The sequence below is a fragment of the Pithys albifrons genome, chromosome 15 (assembly GCF_047495875.1).
Source record: "Pithys albifrons albifrons isolate INPA30051 chromosome 15, PitAlb_v1, whole genome shotgun sequence".
In the NCBI taxonomy this organism is placed as follows: domain Eukaryota; kingdom Metazoa; phylum Chordata; class Aves; order Passeriformes; family Thamnophilidae; genus Pithys; species Pithys albifrons.
Genome location: NC_092472.1, coordinates 14,767,096 through 14,784,329, shown reverse-complemented (window position 1 = coordinate 14,784,329; position 17,234 = coordinate 14,767,096). Strand labels below are relative to the sequence as shown.

The window sequence follows — 17,234 nt, the reverse complement described above, 5'->3', positions numbered from 1 at the left end:
ATCTGCTTCAGACCTCAAAATGTGGCTCCTGCCATGCAATAACTTGAGAGGTGCCAACATGACCAGAGAGGTAAAACTGCCAATGACACCACTCTCCAAGGCACTTGGAGGGTTTCAAGCTTTCCTCTTGCTGAGGCTGTAGGTTTTATGGGACTGTACATGGCTGCTGCAGTTCAGAAGACAGATGTAACCAGCTTGCACGGTTGTTACAGATGTAGTGTTGTCTGGCAGAAGGCATGGAGACAAAGGTTTTCTTTCAGACCAAACTATATGTTCTCCTCCTGAAGGCTGTGTCAGCTGGGGAGTGTATTTTTAGCTCTCCCATCAAAGGAGCCTTGATTGCTACTGTGATCTCGGCAGACAGTTGTTGGTGTCATCTCTGAAAGTCAGTGTTCATCAGATGGGAAAGTAACTCCCAGATGCAGGAAAGAGACTCAACAGACTTCCTCATTAAAAATAAAAAGAAAATAAAAACTTTGATTTTTGGGTCTTCATTGGAGCGAGGACAAGAGGTAAGAGGACCTGCAGTTCTGAGTACACCAGCCTGGATCAGGCCACTGGGGCTGTCACGTTTAGGTCCTGAAGAGATCAATTGCCAAAGTGCTTATTTGAAAATCAGCTCTCCTGCCTCCTTGACCTGCCTCTGGCCCTCATTCTCCAGCTCAGCTTCCAACTGCCACACTAGATTTTAATCTCTGTTTATTTCTGCTCTCTGATCCTCTGCTTCATTTTCCTAAATAGGTACAAGAAAGTGGTTTCTGCTCCCTTCCTGAGAGATGTCAATGCCAGGCAGGGGCTGCAGACCCCACTCCACACTTGGAAGCATGGGGACTCTGATTCCTAATAACCTCCTGAGCACCTAATCCTGCAGATCACAGCCTGTCTTTCTTTTCAGGGAGCTTCAGGATCTACGAAGATCTTGTCAGGAAGTCACTGATGTTCCAGTAAAAGTGTGATCAGCTTCCTGACAGGCACAAGTTAACCTTCTTTGTGTGAGTGCTGTGGAGTGGCAGTGGGAGTTTGCTGTTTCATCCTCCACAACACTGGTAAATTCTGTCCCTACTTAATGAGCTGGTCAAAGTTCCTGAGGAACCTTCCCCACCTTTCCATCAAGATCCAAGGAAATGTTTATGTTTCAAAAGCAGCTTAAATGGGTGGAAAGAATTCAACTATTACCAATAAACACTTCAGAAAATGATTTAACACTCAATAATATATGTCAGAGTAAAACAACAAATTTAGCAGTGCAAGCTTGGAAGCCAATCATGCTGCCAGCCAAGATGGATGAGGAGCTAAATTGCTCTTCTAGAGCCTTTGCCAAAGGTTTTGTCCTGTGACACGACACACAGTATCTGACTGCAGAGCAAGGCAGATAATGACATTATGAATGACTGTTTAATTTTGAGCCCAGACTTTTAAAGTAAATATGGATAAATAAATAAACAGATCCAAGCTCTTTACAAATAAATACTGGCAGTGGCATTTACAGGGCAGAGGGAGCAAACTGAGAAGGAGAAACTATTTACTTGAAGTGTTACAACAAAGTTCTTGTTTGCTCTGTTTAACATACTTGTGCAGCTTCACTGATAGATTTGTGCCTGTGAGCTTGCTGTTTTTCCCTTGCCATTGGAAAAAGTTACAACGTCCCACACCCACTGCTGGCAAGGAAACCAGCTCTCAGTTGTGTATACATGTCCCTGTGGAAAACCATGAAGCCTCTATTGAGGGAAAGTGTCACTAGTGTCCAGTGCCAAGCAGAACAAGAGAATGTGGAGAGCAAGGAAGCAAAGCTTCATACCAGAGGGGGATCAGAGCAAATAAATAGTATGATATTGACTGTTGTGACTACATAGAAGACAGGAATTAATTTGTTTCCATGAAACAGAAATCTGTTGGAGATGAATGTTCCCCAAATATTAACACTGCACTAAAGGTGGCCTTACTGCCATGATCAGATCCATGAAACCAAAGACCAGCAGCATTTTAAGTTTTTGAACTATTTAGAGGTCAGGACAGGGTATGACCCCATTCTTTGGGTGTCAAGGGCAGATCCTTTAGTAGTTACAGATAACCCTGGAGTCACCTTCCCACTGCCTGCTCCTTGCCAGTGGTGCATCAGGGAATTCCTGCCAGGTTGGGCTCCTCTCTGCAGGGCTGGCCCTGGTGTTACCAACGTGGGACGAATGACTCCTGTCACTGGCACAACAGCTGACAGGGAGAAGTTATTTCATTACAGTGACAGAAATTAAAATTAACAAGTGTTTCATTAAAGCTGTTCTGGAAGACAGTTTTGTTCCTGGTGGCCAAGTGAATTTCCTCTAGGGCTCTTCCTGATTCTTGCTAACATTGTTATCAAAATGCTGCCTCACTGAACTGACCTGAAGATATTTCACAGCTTTTAGGAGAGATTCTGAATTCCCTTAGAAACATCCTATTTCTTATCCTAGCACACTCCTTCTGGTCACATCATATAAACCTTGTATTATAAAATGTACCACTAAACAGTTCTTAATTGCCAAATGACCCCTAGCAAATTATCAGCTTTGAGGAGATGCCAGAGGTGGGGATGCCTCTAGCTGGTCCATGCAGCCATTCCTCACATGTCAGTCAAACACAAGAACTGCTGAGATGTGACAACTTCATAGTTTAAAACCAGCAGCTTCAATAACTATTGTTTCCTACCACAGGCTGCTCTGAGAGCTCTCAAGACTCCAAGAGTCTCTTACCAAACTTCCGGGCTTGACAAAGCACATGGAAATTTGCAGAGCACGGGCTGTGCTTTGGACACAGGAGCCTCTCTGAGCACTACAAATGTTGCCTCTAAAAACCACTTAGTTTGCTCTGAAAAGCCTTCTCCATTTGATTTCCAAAGCCTACTCATCTATAACAAGGTAATGCATGTACAGAGAAAAAAGGTTTGGGCTTTTTAATTTCCTTGTTTTAGGGCAATAAATACAGCTGGCACTCAGCTCAATGCAAGCTGAGCTGGGTCCTTCGTTCAAGGCTCAGTCAGAATCAAAGACATGACACACTCCTGCATTTGTCTGTGCTTCATCCTGCACCTATAAAGGCCAGAGCCAGCCTCTTGTGGCTCTCTACCCTGCAGTAACAGGTGCCCTCTCCCATTATCCATGGCAGCACAGACAAACAATGTCAAGTGGCACATGTTTTATTTAATATACCCACAGATGTATCGGCAGAAACACTGCTCTGAGTTTTGCACAAAGGCTCTGTAGGGAAAGACATACTAGTCCAGGAAAGAAACTGTTCCTCCAACATATGCTAATATGCCAGAGGGGCTGTTCTGAAGGAGGTCACAGACAGCTCAGCCTTTCCCTTGATATCAGGTGTTAATCTTATAATTGTTACAGCTAACATGGTTTGAAACCAAATCAGCCTTTGGGCAGGAGCTTTGGAGCTGGCACTGTCTTTGTACGCCTTTGTCTTTCAGCTCTGTTATTGTGTGATTTCACCAGGGTCTCTGAATGTGCTGGGTTTTAAATAAGGCCTCAGGACCAGCTACTCCAGTGAACATCCGGAATTACTCCAATAATCAAGAAAAAAAGAAAGGATTGTGGGTTCATATGGGTGAGCAGAATTTGGTCTCTTGCACTTGAAAAAAACAGAGCTTTGTATTCCTTTCAGTTTTCCCTTATCTAGCCTGAGATTCTTTGAGTGCCAAAAATAATATTGCATATTACTGCCAGAACATTTATCTTCTCTCTGAGCTCATTTCAGAGATGGGATTTGTTCAGGAGGGCCTGGGAGGGGACCAAGGCTAGAGTTTTAAAGCACATCCTTATCTCTAGCCTCAGTGTTTTGTAAGTTAAAAGACAAATCAGAAAAAGACAAAGTCACTCACGCCAAGGGAGGTACCAATTTATCTTCAGACAACACAACCTCTATTTAATTTTCCATCCAGACACCCCAGCACCCTTTGCCAAAGTGTTGTATGTATACAGGCCTGGATGAGGTCAGGGGAGGGAGGCATTTTTCTGCTGCTAATAGCAATACCTTAGTGTCACTCATGATTTATAGCCAGCAAAGAATGCTTTTTTCTGGGCTATGTTCTGCTGAGTGTAATGAGTGCAGAAGGAATAGTGCAGATGCCTCATGGAGCTCACAGGAGGAGATCTTCATTAGTCCAGTCCTCTCCAGTGTGGTAGCAAAGACTGGGAACATTAGAACAGAATCCCTCTTGTTTATAACTAGCTTATTGAAGTGCACAAGCATGGAGTTGTCACTGTGTTACCTGTTAATGTGTCACAAACTTTCAGGCACTGTTTGTCTTCAAGATTCACAGGCAGCTCAGCTACAAGATGCTTCTTGCTGCTGCATGGAAGGAAGAAGGAAAGTAGGACATAGAACTAAATTTCAAGAAATTCAAGGGAGGATGAGCCCCTGAATGAAATTTGAAGGTTAATATAGTTCTTTATGGAACGGGAGGTAGAATGTTGGCTCAGTTGGGACCAGGATGAGTCACATCAAAAGGGGAATGAACTCTGCCATGGTGCAGGAAGAACAGGGCCTCTATTGAACTAGAGCCAAGTAAGAAATAACAGATAACCTGAATCTATCATGTCCAGTATTCTGTCATAGATCAAGGCAATAAAAGATGCTACTTAGGCAAAGGACACTTTCTTGGTCACTTCAGTGATCCATTCCCCTTCTAGCAGCAGCAACAACTCTTTTATTGAAGATGTTAGAGATATCCCTGCCCAGGCCATTTAGTGTCCAGGTCTAGACTTTTTGTTTGTGATTTTGTCTAACTGTTCCCTGACTCTGACAATTCTGTCTGCTTCCATAGCCTCCTGTGGCAGCCAGTTCCAGAAGTTCACTCCCACAGTGTAAAAAGGCACTTTCTTACACCTGCTAAAACCAATGCACTGTTAGATTTGGTAACTGCTATCTGGTTCCAGTACTATGGGACTTTCTGAATCAGAGCTTACCTAGGGCCTTCTTCATTTTGTAAATCTTTCTCCTCTCCTGGGTCAAGTCACATCTCCTAAGGCAGCTTCGTCATCCCTCATCATCTTGTTTGTCCTTCTTTGGGCCTCCTTTAGTTCCACAAATACCACAAGGAGCTGAATTTTGCTCATAATTCCTGTGAAAAAGAGTGGGATCTATCAGCTTTGTTCTAACCTTGCTTGAGATCAACCATATGAGTGCTTTTTAGTATGTGAGGGGGAAGGACACCTCTTGAAAAAATGTCAGGCTAACTCTCCCTGCCTGCAGCATCAGTGTATTCTTAAAGAAATCTCACTACACTGGTCACTGAATCAGTTCAGTGAATCATGAAATGCATCCTCAGTTTTGTTTTTGAAGACAACAGACAAAAGTGCAGTGACCTTGAACTCTGTATCCAAAAGATTAATTCAAGGGCAAGACTGGACTCTAAGTGATCCTGATCCCAGACAGGTGTCCTAAATCACAGCTTCATTTGTCCATTCCACAAAATAGAAAAAGGAGGAATTATGCATTTCAGGAAAAGAGTGATGAGGTTTTGTTACTTGGCAACTGTAGCTCCCACATATTTTGGAAAAATCTGAGAACATCCTGTACCTCGGAGAAATGAACCAGTTTAGGTGAGGAGGAAGGGAGCTGGCAGCAGATCCTCAAAACTTTGAGTTGGGAAGATCTCTTGGGGCTTCTGGAAGCAAAAATTGCTTTATGTCTGCATGTTCCTCAGCTTGTCTCCTCAACGTGACTGTCTGCATCAGCTTTTGGGCTCTTCATGGTGAAATAATCCATTGTTCTGCCATTTCTGTCTCGCAGAGGCATTTCACAGCCATCTGAATGGGCTCTAATCCACCTGCCAGCTGCAATCAGCACACAGCAAGGCTGCAATCCTGTCAGCCAAGATTTGGGCACCAGAAACAAAAACCTTCAAAACAGGAATCAGCAAGAGATTTGCATGTGAAAACTGGAGAGGGGGCAGTCAAACCTGAGGGTTTGGCAAGTGTACCTACAGTGACAGCAAACCCACAAGATCAGGCCAGAGTAAAGTTTGACTTGCTTCTGCACTGGCTGTTGATTTCAGTCAAGAATTCAGACATGATTATTAAAATAATAATAATTCAGAGCTTCAGTTGCTGAGAGCATCTCCAAGGTTGAGGTCAGCAGATGGTTGTCTCAGTGGACCCCAGATAATGCATTTATGCAGGGGTTCAGCATTTTTGGTCCAGTTCTGTTACTGACAACTTTACTGTGTGAAATCCTGTTTCTCTTTCCTAGGTTGGATTTAAGAATCTAAAGGTTTCAAAGTGCAGATCTCAACTCTCCACGGCAACCCTGCAGTAAACAATTAAGTAAAGGTAAGATAGCAAATCTAGCATGGCAAGAACTGAGTGAAATTGCCTGTTGCTTCAAGGAGTGCAATAACATGAGATTGCTACAGTGGCAAAGAGGTCTCATTAGAAAGTGGGGGTTCATCAGTCTTTGTAAGGTCTGCCTGGCACGGCAGTCTGTTGTGTGAAATTCCAATTGACTTCATGTAAAATCAGTGAGAGTTGGGTTGTTAACACCCAATATCTTGTTCGGAATCCTGGGTTTTCTAATTATGTCATTAAAAAACATAAGGTGATCTCCCTGTGCCATCCCCACCTCCCTCTGCAGCCCCCTCCAGCCCTGGCAGCCCCACAGGCGCAGCCCCGTGGCCAAAGAGGAGGATGCTGGTGCTCAGGGACAGAAGTCTTGAATGAGTCTTGAATGAGTCTTGAATTGGCTTGAATGAAGACAAGGAAAAGCCCAGTTCCCCCAGTGATATGGTGTGCTGCAGCAACCACAGTGACATGCTGGAAGTGGAGCCCCATTCCTGCTTGGAATCCATTTGCAGTGGACTGGAAGATCCAGTGGCTGGGAGCTCCTGTGGTGATGGGGAGTAGCTAGCTGTGTGTGGCTCTTTGGAGAGTCCTGCCTGTGGGGGACACGTGTCAGATACGTGGGCTGTGAGTGCTTCACCCTTTCAACCAGGAACAGAACAGAGGAAGGGACATGAAATGATGCGCATGGAGACATTTGAGCATGACATGGAGAAGCCTTCACCCTTCAGGCCAGGCTGGATGAGATGTGAAGCATCTACATGGAAGTGGTGTATGAGCAACCATCAGCCTCAGAGATTTGGGATCCTTCCCAAGGGCAACCATAGGTATTGCTTGTCCTGCATCTGGCAATGGGGATGTGCCAAGCAGTTCAAGAAACCCATCATCAAGTCCTACCCAGAGTGTCATGTGATATCCAAGTTTGTCATTCCCAGTGTGTGCCGGGTAGAAAAAGACGAGAAGAAAAACAAACTGATTAAACCTTTACATAGGGATAAAGCTTTGAAAGTACTTTGAACAAGGGAAAGGAAAGGAAGTGTCTTTGGAAGGAAGTTTTGCAGGGAACAAAAGGGCTGAAGGAGGTAAGAAGGTTCTGTAGAAATGTTAGATTCTCTGAGCTATCACTGTATACTGGAATGCACAATTGGAACTATTTTTTTCCAAACACAGTAACTGCCTCTACACTATGGCAGGAGACCGGGGTCTTTGTTTCACTGCCAGTGGAGCTATTTCCATGTTCTCACTCATCGAAGGCTGTTTCTGCACAGGTTAAAGCAGCAGCACTTTGCAGCATTGTTCAAGCCCTCACAGGTGAAAACAATTACAAGGCGAAGTTTCCCTACAAGTTGCATCAGTCAGGTGGAGTTTTTCACTTTGTGGGTGTTGTCTTGTGTGTGCAGCTCTGGGTATGTTCACAGCATGACCATTCCTGTTGCACTGTTCTCTAGGACACAGGAACACATGCGATTGGAGGCCACAGTCATCGTGTTCAAACTTGCCTTTCCCTGGGAACCTGATGCCTTACAAATTATCTCTTTCTGAGGTAATCTCAGGACTATTTCTTGTGCTGCCTGGCATGTTTCTGCCCTCCCCATTGTGAGTGCAGAAGTCACTTCCTCACTGCCTTTAATTTACCAACAGGGTCAGGAAACCTTCAGGCTGTGGTTGGATGCCCTCTCTTGGATCCAGTGGCGCTGTTGGAAGAGGTCGCAGTCTACAGTCCCTCTGAGGTGCCTGAGCAAACAGCTCTGCCAGCAGATCAGCAACACGGGCAGTCCTCCCTTTTCACTGGTACCCTATGTTCAGGCAAACTTTAATTGCTACTTCTTTCACTTTGCCTTGAAGAACAGCACTTATATTTCCTTCTGGATAAAAGGTATAGCTCTTTTCAGCAGGTTCTTTCTTCCAGCTTTGTCAAATCCTAGTTGAGCTGACCTTAAACTGCTGGGCTTTCCTTTCCTCTTCTGCAAGACAGGACAAGTGCAGCACCCAGAGGCTTGTAAAGCATGTCCTCTGTGCCAGCTGAACAGCACTGCTGCAGCAAAAAAAGTATTGTCATTAAACACATCTTACAATAATTGTGTTGTCATTGGCTGTGTATTGAGGAGACAGACTTTAACTTAGAAAGTGCTCAGAGAACAGCAAATTTTGAATTCTCAGGGGTAAATATTTATTCCAGACTCTCAAATTTAAGTAATGATTTGTGAATCCAGGTGTGGGAGGTTTTTTAATGGTGACAGTGCCTGGAATTCTTCAGCAGCTCCTACTGTTTACAGTGTGGAGTATGAGTGTTGACTGCAGGATGACCACAGGCTTTACTTCACTGCTTGTAAGCATGCCTGAGTTGTTTGGAAAAGAATGATTCTGAAGAAATATTAACACGGTTGTTTTCTGCCCCAAGGAAGCTAATTAAAAATAAACAGTATTTAGCCAGTTTTTATTGTTGCCTTGTGCTTCCCTCCCTGATGATTGCTAAGACGTGAAAAGAAGGAGCTTCCTTTGCTAACTTCACTTTGGAAGAGGACAAGCTTGGGGCTGCAGCATCAGTGAACAGCCTGAAGAGAAGTTTGGGACACTCTGGGTGCAGGGCAAATTTACAACATTGTGCACAAACCCTGGCAAGCAGCAAGACAAAAATACAAATTTAGGAGCGATGCAGAAGTGACCTCCTGAGGCAGAACAGCCATCACAGCCAGATTAGGGAGTTAGAACACAACCTCCTGTCATGGATTTTATGATCAAGTCATGTCTTCAGTAATTTGTGATCCACATTGCATTGAATTATAAGTGGAGTAGTTTATTTTAATTTTTTTAAACAAAATTCTTCCTCCACACACTTGTGACTCCTGTATTCAAGGGTCTAGAAGCAGCTCCTGTTCCTCAGAGGTTGGAGTCTTTCCTGGGAAGTGTTTGAACTGCTCCTTGTGGAAGGGTGTTTTGCAGCTCATAGCAAACATATTGGAAATAGTTCAGTGGGCCACAGAATGAGGACAGCCACGGTTCCTCATGGCCATACTCCACCTGCTGGGTCCTTGCACAAAACTTTTCAAATCTTGACCACTCTGACGAATTTTGCTGAAATTCATCAAGTGGTTTAAAAGTTCAGTAGGGCTTTCTATCCCACTGGCACTTTGTAGATTCTAGAGCCAGGGGGCATGAGGTTAATTGCTTTTCTAGGAAACTGTATCTTAAAGTTACCCTTTACCACAAGACATCCCAAAAGATGTCAGTTCTTAATGTGTGTGTTAGTAGCCCCTTTTTCCTTAGATGCTCCTATGCATCTGGAATTTTTAACCCACTTCTTCACTATTAAAGACAAATCACAAGTCTGCTGAGACTCAACATTAACAAGCAGTAACAGCCATGGCACCAGCCCCAAGGGTGTCCTGTCAAATGGAGGGGCTGGGGCAGAATCTTGTGCCCGCCAGGGCACTCATTACTGTTTTGTCTCTGCAAGTTTTGTTTCAAGTCACAGACTTCCTTTGGATCCTTATGAGACCATTCCACACATGAATGAACAGCTGCTTTCTGTTTCTCAGCACATATTTCCCCTCTGTTACAGTGTTCTCATCAGATCTGGTCATGCCCCTCTGTGTTCTGGTATTTCTGGTGCCCTGCACGGTCTTATGGGAAATAAAGGAATAATCTCCTTCCTTGTGTGCACACCTTTCTCTGTGCCCATTCAAAAACAGTTCCATGGCAAAAATTCTTCAGCTCTGCAACCAGATAACTGGTGATCTATGACAATAAATTAAAAATGAGGTTCATAAGCAGACTGTAATATAACATTGTTGTTGCAGTGGCTGCAGTGCAGTGCAAATGTGATGTTTCCAATTCAGATTTCCAAGGGTGTGCCCTCCTTTATCGGTCTATTTTGTTTTTAAAATCCTTGCCTCTCTCTCTCTTGTATTGCAGACATTGGGGTAGCTCAGCCTACTGGGTTAATAAACGGGCCCTTGGGTATCTGCAGCGCCTTTGTAACATCCAGGATTTCTTGAGTTTCATGGTTAGCACAGTGCTATACAGAGCTTATTCCTTCTATTCCTGGGTCATTGTGCTAATAACTATGAGTGAAATGCCTTTTGGCATTAACAAACAGGTGCAGCCCTACCAACAAGGAAATTATTTTGGCTGGGACTTTCCAGCAGTACTTATCAGAGGGCACTGTGGAAACAAGTCAGCACTTGTTAGAAGAAAGCATGGGAATGTGACTTCATTCCTGGTTGTCATCCTACTTTATAGTCCACAAAACCTCTCTAAGACAGTGGAGCTCTGAAAGCTGGAGGCAGCTTGACTGTGTCTATCCACACAAACTGTGCTGCTACGGGTCTGTTCAGGGACCCTCCAGAGTGATGAATATGCCAAGTCACTCAGGTATTATATGAAAAGAGACCCTTGCACTGAGTTTTGCTTGCCAGAGACTTGCAGACATTTAGAAATGCTGTCACATGGCTTCAAGTTCTTTTAATTCTTGCAATCAGCAAGCAATCTTGCTGAATGTGATAAGGCAAGGATTTCAACTCAAAATGGACTAGGGAACAGGGGGGAGAGCAGAGAGACAGTAGATAGACACCAGGTAGGAGGTGCAAATGGTAAAGCTTTGATGTTTTCCCCTTCAGCGGAAGAAGTGGAGATGAGATTAGCAGCATTGTGCTCAGTAATGGCATTATCCTGCTCAAAACACCAGGAGATGCAGTTGTTCTGAATGTCCCTGAAAAACAGGAACTGCTGGGGTACTTGATTCTCCACTCACTTGCTCTGTTTGAAACCAGATCAACATCTGAGACCAGGATTGCACCTTTTGTACTTGACAGGTGGAGCTGGTTTTTGTTTTCAAGCAAAGTGCCTCCTTGCTGGGGTGGCATTTCAGCACTTGTCCCAGAGCAGCAGTGTGGTGTAAGCCAGCAGCTCCCACTGCAGGGGAAGCTGCAGGATTTCTCTCACAGCCAGGCTTGAAGTCCAGCAGTGATGCAATGCTGTCAGCATCCCAGATGTAGCTCAGGCATGACATGGGACAGCACACCTGAACCTCCTTGATTTCACATGCACTGCAGAGCAGAAGAATCAACAAAACTCTGGAGGGACTCATCTATTCTGTATATCCCAGAACAGCTGTAGCAGTATCTGAGCTCTTTCCAACATAGCACTAAGTGATTCACATCTCTCCTGTTGCTCGTTGTATCCACAGGGGAAGATGTGAGCGCAAGGAATGGCTTGTTCTGGTGGTTATCTCTAAAAAAATATGTATTTAATTATCCTGTAGGAGGCAAGATTAAAAAAAACAGTCTCGCTGCTTTGGGACCAGAAATTAATGGAATTTATCCTGGATCTCAGGTCCTGAGGGAGCTCATTTTGCATTCCCACCTCAGCTTTGAGAAGACACTGCTGTCTCCTGCCTAGTTTATTGAGGAGACCAGCTGTGCTGTGCCAGGAGAGAAGCTGTTGGCTTGATGCTCTCACTCCTGGCACTGTGTTGCCCTTTGCTGTATGTCCACACTGGAGGTTAAAGTGAATCTATAACTTCTGTCGGCCTTTCTGAGGAAGCTTTAACAAGGCAGGGGTGAGGAGCAGCACTGCTGGGAGCTGGTGAGGCTCAGTCTTCCTGAGGAATCTTACCCAACTCTCTCAGAGGAGCTTTCTGCTGCAGCTATACAGACACCAAATCCCCCACGCTGGCTGATGTACAGCCATGTGCGTGACATGTTGGTCTCCTGTCTGCACTACAGGCAGAGACTTGAGATAGTCTCAGGCAGAGAATATGGGCTGAGACCTTGATAGGAAGATTCACTTTCCTTGCTGGCTCTGCATTCCTAAAAAAATCAAGTTACGGTGTGGGGCCACCCTGCAGTCCTGCTGGTTTGGGGACAGCTGTGGGGTGGCTGTGCTGAAAGGAGCAGCTTCACAGTGACAGGAATAGATGTTTATCTGGAACCACTTCACTGGTCTTGGGTTGAGAATATTTTAGGGTACCCCAGAAGTCATGCATAATTGTTCTGAACTCTCAAGGACGAAGGTGTTCAGAAAACTGTAGGTGGAGAAAAATCTTTACAAATTTCACAGTTGCATGGTCATTCCCTAGCCATTAACCTGAAACTGCTTCCCTGCCCTCCCCAGCCCCAAGCTGACTGAGGTGGGATCAGATTTCATCTGTATAGAACAGTGAGTGACTTCACTGGGTTTGTGAGACATCCATCTTCAGGTATTCCTTTTAATCTCTTTGCACTTCAGATTTTTCATCATTCAAACAGGGAGTGAGAAGCCATGATTTCAGGAAAACATCATGAGTGTGCCACAGACAGACCAGACAGCACCTCAGGGCTCCACTGGGGCTTGTGACAGCAAATAGCGAACAAAACTTACAGGCAGTGGGAGAAAATTCAGAATGTGTTTCTTGAGGCATTTTTCTGGCCCACTGGGGAGACCTCCAGCTAAACTAGGCACAATGCCACATTATTCCTGACGTTTCTGAGAAAAGTAATGAGTAGGACAGAAATGTCTAGTTAAAGGAAATATATTCAGAACACTATAAAGTGTAGACTTCAACAAGACTTTGCCTTTAATACCCACCAGCACTATTCAATCCTCTCTAACAGACTCTTACAGTGACATAGTGCCTCGGGGAACTTTTCCTAGTCCTTTAGAGAGTGGTGAGTTTATTCTTTAAACAGAAATTGTTTAGCTCCTTTTCTTTTTATCTTGACATGGTTTTCCAGATGGATGCATTATCCATGGGAAGTTCTAGTGGGCTTTGGATACTTGCTGATACCCCAGGCTGCTCTGTGATCAGCTGGCAGCAAAGCTGGAGGTATTTCTTCCTGTGAGCTTTGAATGGTTATGTTTCCATTTCACTTTCCAGACCTGAACGAAATTAGAATTTCCAGTTTCAAAAGCTCTCCCCTTTCCTTTATCAGTAATAAAGAAGAAATGAGAACGCTTGCCTGGCCTGTTCTGTACTGTTCATTATTTTACACAAATGTATCACTAGGTTTCTCTTCTCCTTCATGAAGTCTCTACAGACAGGCTTTTTAACTGTGCCTCCTTGCATAGCTTTCATTATTTTCAGTACCCAACATATAATACTTTTATGACTCGTTTAGTGGAAAACCGTGTAAAGATCAAATTTCAGTTTAAAATATGAAGGTCACCTCCAAGCCTTGTTAACAATTGCATTGAAATAACTAGAATGGAGAATAATATGAATCATTGCTCCTCTTTTATTGTTCAGGGAAAAAAAATGAGTAAATGTCCAGAAAATATTTTCTAAAACCTTTGAAAAAGAAATATATTTTACTTACTGACTGTAAAACATGTGCTTGTTTGACTGCTGAGGAACAGATTGCTTGGACAGCAATTCAGGAGCCAAAGTAATTTCAAAGAGAGATGGGCTCTGTTTTATAAACACAAGAAATCCCAAGTGCTGTGTATGGCTAGAACAGCCTCACAGAGAAACTGAAATTTTTATGATCCTAGAAGATTAAATGAGAGGTTGGCGCACTAACTCTATAGGTTTAACATATGCTTTGTTTTGGATAAAACAAGAAGAGACCTTTTGCTGCCTAAATGAAGTATTTCACTTTTGGCCCCTTTTCTTGTTGATTTTGTGCTGTGAGTTACCTGTTTGAACTCAGTCACATTTAAGAGCCCAAGTTTTTTGTAACTCCAACCTCTCCAAAACCTGTGTATATAACTAGAAACACAGAAAATGTTAACATTTCTGAGATCCCAGATGTTTTTTTCTTGCAAACAGTTCCCAAACAGGCCAGAATTCATCAGAAATATAACAAAGCCTGTTTTGCTTTTCCCCAGTGCCATTTTAAAAATAGTAACATCTTTATTCCAGCATTTCTGAGAGAAAGGGGCTCCTTTACGCTTTGACAGACAGAAAAATGCTCCTTCTCTGCCTGCAGTCCTCCAGCTCCTGGTCCCTCACGCTGCTGCAGTTACTGTCAGCACAAAGCCCATGGGCGGCAGGGTGACCTGGGAGCTGCAGCAGGTGTGTACAGAGACACAGGGGGTTCAGTGTGGCTTTACTCTCAAAGGAAAGCAAGACCCCAGAGTCACCAGTGCAGTGTCCGAGAAAATCACAGAATCATAGAAATGACTGGGTTGGAAAAGACCTCCAGGATCATCAAGTCCAACCCTTGGTCCAACTCCAGTCCCTTTACCAGATCATGGCACTCAGTGCCATGGCCAAGCTAAGTTTTAAAACCTCCTGGGATGGGGAATCCACCCCCTCTCTGGGCAGCCCATTCCAATGCCTGAGCACTCTCTCTGCAAAGAATTCCTTTCTGCTCTCCAACTTCAATTTCCCCTGGCAGAGCTTGAGCCCATCGTGCCCCCTTGTCCTACTGCTGAGTGCCTGGGAGAAGAGACCAACCCCCACCTGGCCAGAACTTCCCTCCAGGGAGTTCCAGACAGTGCTGAGGTCACCTCTGAGCCTCCTTTTCTCCAGGCTAAACACCCCCAGCTTCCTCAGCCTCTCCCCACAGCACTTGTGCTCCAGTCCCTTCCCCAGCCTTGTTGCTCTTCTCTGGCCCTGCTCCAGCCCCTCAATATTTTTTCTGAACTGAGGGGCCCAGAACTGAACACAACACTCAATACACAATACTCAAAATCTCTGGGAGGTTTAAATTGGCTTAGAAGGACTAATGGAAACTCTCCCTGATGCCTGTAGGTTCACAGCAGGTCCACCTGCACACCTCCCTCAGCACAGCAGGTCCCATGGGGGTTTAAGCCCTCCCCCTCCATGGTGAACATCACCCATCAAAGCCCTTGGCAGTGTTTTCTTCCTCACTGCTGTGCTGTCTCAATCTCACATTGCTTTTGTTTCAGGGGATGGAGCCATGAAACCTCCTGGAAACTGGTGCTGTTTGAGGGCTGACATGGAGATAGTGTCAAATTGCTCTCTGAAGCAGCACCTCAGACCCACAGCATGCACACACAGCATTGTGCTGATTGAATATGAGCAGAAATGGAGCCTTGGAAAGCTTTGCAGATGAGGGAGCAGGAGCTGGATGAAACTAATGATAATCTGTTACAATTTCTTGTCTATTTAAGCAGGCTCTGAAGTCAACCCCTCAGAAGTAAAGGCTCGTATTGCTGCAGTCTTGTGTGCTTGCCTGTCTTTGAACTCCTTGTATTTTATCAGGGAAATGAAGAGGGAGATCCCTGAGTAATGCCCATCATTACCTTTCATTTCCTGAGGGAAAGATGCATAAAGAGTCCTGGGGGGAGAGCACCTTTCCCCTCCTGACACAGCGAGGGCTCCTCTGTGTCTTACAAGACACCCCTACACAGCAGCTTCCCTTGCTCCTCAAAGTACTATTACAGCACAGTTAAAACAATTTACATGCTGGTAATACAATTTTTTTCTGAGACAAAGTCCTATATGTCTTCATGGAAGAGTCAAAATGCCCAATTTAGGAAAGAGTTTGATTTTCTAACACCATTGACAACATGCACGTCTTCAGAAACTCCTCCATGCACGACAGGGGAAACACGTCTCCTTTCCTTCAACCATTTTTCTCTTATTATTTTCTGTTGTTCATTAGCCTTGTAAAGCCACAGCCATTTTGACCCAAATATTTGGCTAGATATTAACTCCAATCAAATTCTAGTGGTTGTGTATTGATATGAATAAAGGCGTGGAGCTTCATAAAAGTACAGGGGTTGGTTGGAGCTGTGCAGTGTTTGATGCAGAACAGAGAGTTTGCCACCAATTATCACACATAAACACTAACAGAGCACATAAATGGCTACAGGGCTTTAGGAGAATAAATAACCGCTTGCAGATTTAGTACTGCCTGTCGTATCTCTGCTTTGTGGGGTTTATTAATGACTTACTAAGCAAGAGGAGCCCTTGTTCTGCTCCCCTGCGATTGGAGAAGGCACAGAAGAGATGTGGTTTACATTTCTCTAAACTTAGAAGTCATGATGTAAAACTCAGAAATAGACATGAATACAGAAAAAAAGCCAAAGTGTGTAATTTGAAAAACGTGTTCAAGCAAAAGCTGCACAATATCCTGTGTTCTGAAAGGTTTAAAGGAGGAGGGTTACAGGTAGAGAGATCAGTGGGGCTGCTTGTTCCCTGGGGAGCAAAGCACTTAAATTTGTGTATGGAAACTTTTAGCCTTCAAAACTGTGAGGAAAGTGCTGAAAAAGAAATGCTGGAACCCTAAGGTTCCTGTGAACACTTGGAGTGGCTGCAGCACCCAGGGTGACCCCCTTTTCCTGACAGGAAGATCTCTGGGAGCTTTCACGACACAGTGGGGGCACAGCACTGGCTGTTCACCCTCAGCTGGGTGGCACTGAGTAGCACTGAGCTCCCCTGGACTTCCAGCAGGATTCCTGGCTGTCCCTCCACCTGCCTCATCACCAGGATCAGGAAGCTGAACTGACTGTATTGTTGACTACAAAGGACTGACTTCTGGGCCCCTCAATTTGGGGACATTGAGAGGTTGGAGCAGGTCCAGAGAAGGGAAGTGAGCTGGTAAAGTGTTTGGAGCTCAAGTCTGATGTGGAGCAGCTGAGGGAGCTGTGGTTGTTCAGCCTGGAGAATCATAGAGTCAGTTGGGTTGAAAAAGACCTCCAAGATCATCGAGTCCAACCCTTGGTCCAACTCCAGTCCCTTTACCAGATCATGGCACTCAGTGCCACAGCCAAGCTCAGCTGAAAAACCTCCAGGGATGGGGAATCCACCCCCTCTCTGGGCAGCCCATTCCAATGCCTGAGCACTCTCTCTGCAAAGAATTTTTTTCTGATCTCCAATTTCAATTTCCCCTGGCAGAGCTTGAGCCCATCGTGCCCCCTTGTCCTATTCTGAGTGCCTGAGGAGGCTCAGGGGTGACCTTGTCACTCTACAACTCCCTGACACGAGGCTGTTCCCAGGGGCGGGGCGGGCTCTGCCACCAGCGA

The 17,234-nt window shown here is 44.7% G+C and overlaps 1 pseudogene; it reads left to right on the top strand.

Moving 5' to 3' along the window:
- The first annotated feature begins 6,719 nt into the window (after nucleotides 1–6,719).
- On the top strand, nucleotides 6,720–7,743 carry LOC139678827 (E3 ubiquitin-protein ligase makorin-2 pseudogene; annotated as a pseudogene).
- The last annotated feature ends 9,491 nt before the right edge of the window (nucleotides 7,744–17,234 follow it).